This window comes from Vespula vulgaris, chromosome 7 (assembly GCF_905475345.1).
Source record: "Vespula vulgaris chromosome 7, iyVesVulg1.1, whole genome shotgun sequence".
Classification (NCBI taxonomy): domain Eukaryota; kingdom Metazoa; phylum Arthropoda; class Insecta; order Hymenoptera; family Vespidae; genus Vespula; species Vespula vulgaris.
Window position 1 is genome coordinate 1946870 of NC_066592.1, and position 10631 is coordinate 1957500.

Here is a 10631-nt window from a genome sequence, read left to right on the forward strand (position 1 = left end):
GAATTTGTTCAAATTAGAGAGAGACGCACTAATTTCTCTTTCGTTTTTTTTTCTTTTCTTTTTTTTCGTAATTTTTTCAATCTCTGCAATAAGAGTAATTCAAATATACATCTGTATATATGTATGTGTATATATATATATATGTCTTTTTCTTTTTTATTCGTGGCAAGAAAAAGAAAAAAAAATTGAAAAGATACGTCTGGAAATTGTCCAAACAATTTTCCGTATTATTTTTAAATTTGCAATAAAAATACTGGTCGGATAAAAAAGTTCCAAGTTCTTCAATGACTTTGAAAAATCAATTGCTCTTTTTCGAGACGCTCTTTACGGGCTAACCTTCTTCTTCTTCTTTCTTATTCCTTTTCTTTTCTTTTTTTTTTCAAGCCTAAAGTATTTCAAAGTATTACGATACAAATAAAAAAAAAAAAAGAAACAAATAAAAAATAAAAATTAACTTAAATATTCTTGACAAGAGATTAACCGTCTCTTAAAAATCTCCAGGAACTTTTCGATATTGATCGAACATTAAAAAAAAAAAAAAAAGAAAAGAAAAGAAAGAAAATTATTTCTTCTCACCGTGTCTAGAAATGTGACACAGTGTTGAATTAAAAAAAGAAAAGAAAGAAAGAAGAAAGAGTAAAAGAAAAAAATTGTTCTCATTAAAATTAAAAAAAAAAGGCATAGGCTCGAAATGAAGTCGTCTCGATTCACTTTTTTCTGCAAGTACCTACGTAAGTATACTTACTAGGGACAAAAGAAGAATAAGAAGAGGAAAAAGAAGAGAAAAGAAAAAAAAGAAGGGATGGAGAGAGAGAAAGAGAGAGATAAAAAGAAAAAGAATAAAGATCGTGGTAAAGGATAGAGAGGAAGGAAACTTCGTACGGGCAAAAGGCAGTCGGCATTGCCATAAATGGCCTTACGAAGGATTTCAAATGGAGGCCGATTCGCGATCCTTTTAAGGTTCCCCGAGACGTAACGACGACGACAACGACGACTCGATCGATCAGTTTCCCGAATGGAGTTTTTGAGACACCCGATAGAAAAAGAGAAAGAGAGATAGACAGAAAGAGAGAGAAAGAAAGAGAGAGAGAGAGAGAGAGAAATTATGATGAAAAAGTAGTCCAATATAATTGGCTCTTTAGATCCATCGTTGGAGCTAATAAATAATATCTTGACAAAATTAATAACAGTTATTAAATATAATGAACAATGATAATACATTTTTCAATTTTTATGAACCACATTTTTTGTAGACGAAAAATGATAAATTGAATGATAAAAAAAGAGAGAGAGAGAAAGGAAGGCAGAAAATTTGGGGATAGATACGTAGAGTTAAGGGTAGTTTCAAAGGGGTGGTTTACAAGAACAGAGAATGTGTGTGAGGTATAGAGAGAGAAAGAGAGAGAGAGAGAGAGAGAGAGAGAGAGAGAGAGAGAGAGAGAGAGAGAGAGGTCCGGGTGTGTGCAGCGGGCGGCACGTGCTCGAGAGGCACGCTGATCCAGATATTCGAATCGCATCGACGAGTCGGCCAGGCAGTCGTGTGTGGGGTGAGTGAGTGAGTGAGTGAGTGAGTAGATGTATATGTGAGTGAGTGAGAAAGAGAGAGAGAGAGAGAGAGAGGCAAGTGGGTATACGAGGTAGTGGGTAGAGATATCCAGGTCACAAAACAAGTGTCGCAAGCGAGCGCGTTGGCACGCTCACGTTGCCTCCATCTATCTCTCTCTCTCTCTCTCTCCCTTTCTTTCTCTTTCTCACTCTCTTTCTCAGCGTTCGCGTATTTTCTATATGTATTTTATATATATGTATGAATGTATGTATGTTTCGTTGAGGGTGAGAAAGGGTGGATGGAAAGGGTTCTCTTCGTTGAGAACACACATGTACTTGAGCACGCACGCGTTATTTACTTGCGTACCAACTATGTATATGTTGGTACTATGTTTATTTCTCTCTCTCTCTCTCTCTTTTTCTCTTTCTCTCTCTGTTTATCTGTCTATCTATTTATCTATCTATCTCACTGTCTCTCTCTCTCTCTCTCTCTTACTTCATGTACTTAAAAAAATGTCGAAAATCTATCCAAACCTTTTCAGAGATTTTCGAATCTTCGTCGCTTTTTTTTTCTTCTTTTTCTATCTCCTTTTTATTTTCGCCTATTGGTAGTATCAATTATTGATTCTTTTTTCTTTTTCTTTTTTTTTTTTTTATTCTTTGTTCAATTCGTCAGCGCGACGAGGAGTCCGCCAATTTACTTATCTCGTCACGTGCGCCAACGATGTTTAGCGAGCCACGGAAAAAATGGAGACTTCTTTTCTTTTCTATTTTATTTTTCTTTCTTTTTTTATTTTGCCCACGCGCGCTGTTCAAACGATCGCGAACTTTTTAAACGCGAACAGAAAGAGCTGCGCGGTAGGTACAACACCTTCGCGTGTACGAACCGACCTCACGTGGACTTTAGATCTTGCACTTTTGCGCGATAAAACTCTAGATGACGTGGGAATATATCGCTATAGGAATTATTCATTAAATCAAAGAGAAAGGAGAGAGAGAGAGAGAGAAAAAGATGGAGGGAGAAATAAAAGAAAGACTTGAACTTTTAACCTATTTTTCAATTACACACTTTGGCTTGAATTCCCTTTTCTTTTTTCATCCTTTTGCTTTCTTCTCTTTCCTTTTATGTAATTTTAAAGTTCACTTTGTAAATTCAATTCGTACATTAATGATTATTAATTCAAAGAAGTTGCCCTTAGAATCGTAGTGACAATTGGACACCTGGTACTCGGAGTCGCCATTTTGATTCATATCTCTTTTCTTAGCTCTCGTTTAAATTTCTTTTTTTCTTCTCTTTTCAGTTATATCTTTCTTTTATATCTCTATCTTTCTTTTTTCAAATTTGATTCGTTAGCGATTATTAATTCAAAATAGTCGTTTAGAATCTATAGACAAAAAAGAAACAAAAGAAGCAAGAACGAAGCAAAACTTCAATTCAAATGAAAATCGTACGCGTGGTCCTCGTCGGCGCCATTTTGATTTAGAGTCGAATTCGACATGGCCGCCGTTCGATCGAAACAAACGTCGAATCTAACGACGCAACCTAGACTCTACGCACACACACACACACACACGTGTATGTACACAATATATATATGTATTCGTCAGTCAGAGTCCACGCATATACTTATTTTGTGCGACACGTGAAAGAAATAATCGAAGCACGCGCACGAGGTAAGAGACGTCGTTGAGAATGCCAAGGAGTAGAGTAAGGTACTCGATAACTGTAAAAGTCGAGAGCATTTCTTCTATCGCTATCTGCCACGATTTCCCATACGGATTATTCCCTTCGCGTGCTCGTGAGCGCGCGCGTACGAGCAGGTGCTCTCTCTCTCTTTCTCTCGGAAAAGATATTTGCCCGCCATTTCGCACGATTCCACGAATTTGTCATACGTTTATACATTTTAAACGAGTTCACTCGAAAAAAAAAGAAAAAAAAGAAGAAAAGATTTCTAATCTCCAATACTCTCCTTTCAATTTCCCTATCGAAATTTTCGCGTCCGACTCGTTTGGATTTAATCGTAATTCCGGCAAGAAAAGAAAGAAAATTATATTTAAACTTGTAGATGTATCTAACGATGAATTTCTCACAACAGTTGACAAGTTGAAAAGGTCATACGTTAATTTTTGAGAAAGACTGCTTTTTTTTTTTTACGTAGTATTAAACGAGAAAGATTTTTTTTCAGTTTTCCTTTTTCTTTTCTTTCCTTTTTCAAAATGAACGGAACAAAAAGGAATAACGAAGAAAGGAAAAAAATAGAAATCGCTACGGACCATTCGACGTCGAACGACGGTCTGCGTGCGCGTGTTCCTTCGTCTTCTTAGAAAGGTTTTAAAATGCGCGAGGCGTTCGAGTTGCCGATACAACGATGTCCGGAGAGACATCGAGGGAACGAGGGAGGGAGGGAGGGAGAGGGAAGAGGGGCGACTAGAAAGAAGCAGAGGGGAACGGGGTAATTCGTCACGTAAAAGCCGGACAATGACTCTGTGGTACGACATAGCTTGCGAGCCGAACAACGACTTCTCTCGGATCGTCTTTGTGTCCGTTATTTCTTTATCCGAGCCCTTCGCGCGTGTATCTTCTATACAATTTATCCTTCGAGTATCCTTCAGTAACGAACAAATTCCACGAGGAACGATACAAATCCAGCATTGCAATTGAGCGTATATTATTGTGGCACGTGTATTTTTGAAAAAAGTAAAAAATCAGTGGTTCTCAATTTCATCAATTTTTTGTTTTTTTTTTTTCTATATAAATGACAACCCCTTTTACCGATAGCAGTATACCTCGACGGTAGATATAATGCATATAGAGCGAAGAGACAAGGGTGGAGAACGGGTCACGACATTTAATGGGTCAAAGACTGACGAGACGAAGGTCGTCGACGCGCGTGGAAGGATTATGGGCCTCGTGAAACGTGAGACCCATACTCGATGGAGAATATTTTCGAGGTTGCTCGTTGTTGGGCCCCTTCCTTTTTTTCTTGCGAGAAAAGAAAGAAAGAAAGAAAGAAAGAAAGAACGAAAGAACGAACGAACGAAAGAACGAACGAACGAACGAACTCCCCAGTGAAAGTGACCGAGTACGGTATAATTCTGGTACATAAGTATGTGTGTACGTAAGTACGTATGTACGTATGTTACATACCTACGTTGAAAGTAGCGATCGTTAAGGAATTCGTTGTTAATTCTACGCTTGAAAAGGTAAAAAGAAAAAAGAACAGAGAAAGAGAGAGCCAAAACAGGAGACGCGTGTAAATAAAACAGAGAAAGAGAAAGAAAGAAAGAGAGAGAGAGAGAAGTTATCAAAAGGAAGATCGCCAAGATAATAAAGTGTTCGTTAAAACAAGCTTTGTATAATGCGTCTGCGTTCTCTTACCGCTGCTCATACATACGCGATTTCGTGCGAGCGAACGATCTAGATCAGTGGATATCAACCTAACTTTTTTTTTACAGATATCACCCAGCATGACTACGTTGGAACAAACTAAATTTATAATCCAAATATATTCGTGGGATCAACTACGTACGCGTACAGAAAACGTTTGAGAACCCCTGAATCGTTCCGGTGATAAAATTTTCGCGAACGATCGAAACGAGTGCGATAATTATACGTGAAAGAGGTGGACTCTAGGGAAAAAAAATTATATATATATATATATATATATATAGACACGCGCACGTGAAATCCAGCGGCGAAAATGCGTTCTGCCTTTTTGCGTACGGCTGCATTGTTCTTACCGAGACAATAAAAAGAAAAAAAAAGAAAAAATATATGAAAGAAGAAAAGTTCTTAATTACACGTCTCATACGCTATATGCCAATTAAATTATCTATATGTATGTATGCATATATCCACGTACATATGTGCATATACATGTAACCTGTTTTTCGTGATGGATCACTTTCAATGTCATGTTAATTATGCAAACCATCGGTTTGGCCAATAATTTATATTGGAAAGTTCTGTAATTTGAGGACGTACCGAAAGTTACTAGATAGATCGTGTCCAAAAGTTTCCAGATCGAACGCAAAAATTCGTGTGATCCTTATAAATCGATGACTTTTTTTCTTTTGAATTAATTTTTGTTTCCTCCTTTTTTTTTCTCTTCTTCTTCTTTTTTTCTTTTTTTTTTCCTTTTCGAATTGTGAAACCACGAGCTTAACTAAGTTTATGTTTTTTTATTTTGTACTTTATGTAGCTAATTAATTCTTATTAGGTATTTTATGTTACTAATTAATTTGTAAAGTCTCTTTTAGGATCTTTCGATCCAACCTCCTGTATTATATCTTTCGACGTAACTTATTAGCCAATCCTATAAAATGTATATACAATACAATATAATATCATATTAGACTGGACTACTGACAATACTGTATAATAGATCGTAAAGATAAAAAAAAAAGATCGTTCGAAATAAGATCAAATTGATCTCTGATGAAGATGTCTGTGATATAAGAAACGAAGAAGGGAGAAACGAATGTCGTAAAAAAGAAGAAAGAATAAAAAAAAGACTACTAAATAAATAAATAAATAAATAAATAAATAAATAAATAAATAAATAAACAAATAAATGACAAACTTTTCTTTTTTTTTTTCAAGTAAAAAGGAAAAAAAAAAGAAAAAAGAATTAAAAAGAAATAAAGAATGAGAAATTATGTCAAATTAATTATATTGACCTTGAGACAACTTTCACTTACCTTAATCGTATAACGTTGAAGAAGTTCCCGACACACTGCTCGAATAAAGTATCGTGAAGTAGATTATATCGATAATAGCACGTGTATATGTGTGTATGTATATATATATATATATGTACGTATGATGTGTATATATATATATATATAGTAATATAAGCGTTCACACTGTGTTGTACGAATCCTTTTGTCTTCTTCTTTTTCTTCTTTTTTTTCTTCTTCTTTTTCTATCTTTATATTTTCCTCTCGTTATTTTTCTTTTCCACCCTTTCACACCCCCCTCCTCCTCTTCCTCCTCCTTCTCCTCTTACACTCTTTCAACTCCTCAAATCCTATTTATTATCTCTTATTATTTTTTTATTACAATTATAATTATTTTTATTATTATTATTATTATTATTATTATTATTACTATCGTTATTATAATTCTTATATTGTTATTGTTATTACTGATATTAATTAATTAATTATTATTATTATTATTAATATTCTCTTTGCTTCTCCTTCTTAATCCAATATCGAATAGTAATATTTAATGTTGTTATTATTTTATATATATATATAATAATAATATTGTTATTACTATTATTATTATTATTATTATTATTATTATTATTATTATTATTATTATTTAATTAATATATAATAATTATAAATTATTATTATTATAAATATATCTGTCTGCAGGTACTTCGCTGTCCTGGTTCGTAATAGAATCGAGGGTGTTGCGGCGTGAGGTGAGGTTGTATCAGGCTATATATTATATATATTTATATATACCTATATATATATAATATATATATATATATATTTGTTTTTTATTCGGCGCACATGTGTGTTTGTGTGTATAAGGTTTTAACGTGGAGGATGTTCAGATGTAACACGTTATTTATTCCTATTCCTCCTCGACACTTTGTAATTGCCTTTAATTTCCTTTTTCTTTTTTATTTGCACAAAATACGACCGATAAACACAGAGTGCCTTTTTATATATTTACATACACGTATATATATATATACACATACATGTATATATATATGTATATATATTAATATGTCATAATATATATACATATATATATAAACACATACATATATATGGCTTCGCTTTTTAACTCGTACAAACAAGCGGTTTACGACTCTGTCTTATTTTCTATCTCTTTCTCTCTTTCTCTCTCTATCTGTCTTTGTTTCTCTTCCTCTTTCTTGCTTTCTTTCTTTTCTTCCTTTTTTTTTCACAAAGATTATAAGATTATAACTTGCAACAATCGATTCTCAAATTCTCCTGCTCCAGCTCTCCTCTTTTTTTCACTTCACTTTACTTTGTTTTATTTTATTTTACTTTACTTTACTTTACTTTACTTTACTTTACTTTACTTTATTTTACTTTATTTTATTTTACTTTATTTTATTTTATTTCTTTTCTCGAGGGGCCTAGGCACTATTGCGCTGCGAAAGATTAAGTTTGAAGGTACTTGTACGTACGAGGTATATCTCTCAAGGTAGAAGTTTAAATGTTTCTTTTCTTTTTTGTATTATTTTTTGTTTGTTTGTTTGTTTGTATATATATATATATATCTATATATATATATATCTACCTATATATATATATATATATAGATATATATGTTTGTCTTGTCTTATTCCTTCAAGAAGTATAGAGAGAGATTTATCACGTTGAAAGCGTGCTGATGTCGGAAAGATGGATCATTGAAGATATTCTCTCTCTCTCTCTTTCACTTTCTATTTAACAAACACACACACGCGCGTTCTCTCTCTCTCTCTCTCTCTCTCTCTCCCTCTATTACAACACTCGATTCGTTTAATTTTCACACGGATCTAATCTTTTCCTATATTCCGTTCCTCTCTTTCTCTTTCTCTCTCTTTCTCTTTCTCTTTCACTCTCTCTTTCTCTTTCTTTGTAATCATGTATCGTGATATATGTTGAACGTGGTGATAGCGTTGTAGCGGTGATGGTAGCGGTGTGTTTGGTGCGTTACTGGGCCCACTCTAACGCGTGAAACGTTACGGGGGTGGGTCTCCTTTCTCACGGAAGGTCAGAAGTCGTTATCACCTCCTCGAGTTTCCCCACTTACAACCCACATTGCCCTGGGCCGTCGAGCCGACGACGACGACGACGACAACGACGACGACGACGCCGTCCTCCTCTTCCTCTTCCTCCTCTTCCTCCTCCTCCTCCTCCTCCTCCTCTTTATACTCCTCAACTTCCTTCACCAGCATCTGCAACAAGGAAGATCGAGCGGAGATTGAGTTCACCGTGGCTCCTCGCACGTCTCTTCCTAACCCACCCTGATAACGTTAATTAACGACCCTCCTCTCTCCCACCCCTTCTACCACCCACCTACCACCCACCTATCTTGTCGCTCTCTCACTCACCCTTTTCATCCTTGTTTCTCTCTCTATCTTCATTTCTCATATTAATTGGATACTAATTTTAACGAGACTATATTTGTGATTATTATTGTTGTTGTTGTTGTTGTTGTTGTTGTTGTTGTTGTTGTTGTTGTTGTTGCTGTTATTGTTGTTGTTGTTGTGTCCGGTGGAATTATTCATATCGAAAGTAGTCGATAAATTACGTTCGACAGTTCTTTTCTTTATTTTTTATTTTTCTTAAATATTACAAGAATTGTGCGAAGTTGCAAACCTCGAACGGTATTATGATTGATTATTATTTTTATTATTATTATTATTATTATTGTTGTTGTTGTTGTTGTTGTTGTGTATTTTTGTTTTTTATTTTTGAAAGAACTAGGAAAACAATATGGCGTTACGAACTTATAGAAAATTACTATTATTAATTATTATTATCATCATCATCGTCACCATAGGGATCGTAGCAATAGACGTATAAATTATTCACAGAGAAAATTATTCGAGATTCGATCTTCGAAAGATATTTTTATAAAGTATTAACAAAAACAAATATGGCGTCCATTGTGGTAACGCAAGAACGCAATAACGTTGTGCGATAAGTGTCGTCATAACCTATCCAAGAAAAATAGCTCGCAGAGGCACGAAAGATTGCACGGCACGCGGCTGCATTTTCTTCTCTGCGGATAAACGAAGAAATTCATTTCCAAAGGATACGAGAAATGGAGAACAAGAGAGGAGGAGAGGGAGAAGGAAGACGAGAATCGCGCGTACACAAGACGAACGGCTTTTTTTTCTACCCTCTATCCTCGCACGCCCTTTTTACCCCATCCATCTCTTTCCCCGTGTGATCCGCATTTTATGACGACACAAAGCGGCTATAAACGACCGACGCCACGTTCTGGAGAACGATCTAGGACAGGGGTTCTCAACTATCCCAACTATTTCAGTATACACCCTTTTAGCTGGTGATCATTCAGAAAGGGTCGTACATTCGTCACGACGTTCGGTGTCAGCCGCGACAGGTTTCAAATACGATTAGACGATAATTGGAGAACGATTAGATCGATCAGTGGTTTTCAATCTCATCGATTTCTTCAAAAATACGCACACGTACCTTCGAGAAAAACGTTTATCCCATATATCATCGTTATACGAAACAATAATGAGAAAGATATATATTTATAATCGTTGTAGGAAAAGATGCGTTTGTAAAGTGGTTCCCAACTTCGCATCTCTTTTTTTATTTTTTATTTTTAGAGAATATTTTCGATTGAGAATATTTTTTTTTTTTTAAAGATCGTCGAAGAAGTTCCCTGATAACATCAAGTCCCCCATATGTTTTTATTAATCCGTTTTTCATGGAAAGAAGACGATAAGGACACTTTCTTAAAGCAGTTCGTACGTACATGGATAGATATGTACGTGGATATTCTTCAACCAAGGGCAATCGACCTAAAAAGAAGCACAGTAGTCTCGTTAGAGTCTGAATTTCGAGGGTCTGAACCCTCTCTTGTATCCACCCGTTGGAAATTCTTTTTTCCTTCTCGACGCGTTTCTTCTTCTCCTTTTCCTTTTTCTTCTTCTTCTTCTTCCTTTTCTTCTTCTTATTCTTATTCTTCTTTTTCTTCTTCTTCATCATTAACGAACCTTCCAGTTCTTTCTTGTGCACGACTCTCGAGTCGTGTCTCACGCGATAAGGTGACTTCATTAAAGCGTCTCTCTCTCTCTCTCTCTCTCTCTCTCTTGATATTCTTTTATCATCATTTTCTTCGATCTACCAAAAGAAATCTTATCGACTAATGACGCTAATCAAAAGAACAACGTAACAACGTTGAAATACATTTGTTCGGATTGGAGAATCGAAAATTAGATTAGTCCATCCCCTTCCACGCCAATCAACCCTTCTCAACTGACATAAAACACAAAACGTAAAACACGACCTATTCGGACGAAGTATCAAAATTTAATTGTAACGACGAAAAAATAAAAATAAAA

General features: G+C 35.1%; 1 protein-coding gene across 2 annotated transcripts in view; it reads right to left on the bottom strand.

The window, feature by feature from the left end:
• LOC127065083 (period circadian protein) overlaps positions 1 to 10631 on the bottom strand; it is a 130393-nt gene that overhangs the window by 90551 nt on the left and 29211 nt on the right. For both annotated transcript variants that reach the window (XM_050996973.1, XM_050996974.1), the window contains exon 2: positions 6247 to 8483. The gene's annotated coding sequence lies outside the window, so the exon portion shown is untranslated. The remainder of the gene's footprint in view (positions 1 to 6246; positions 8484 to 10631) is intronic.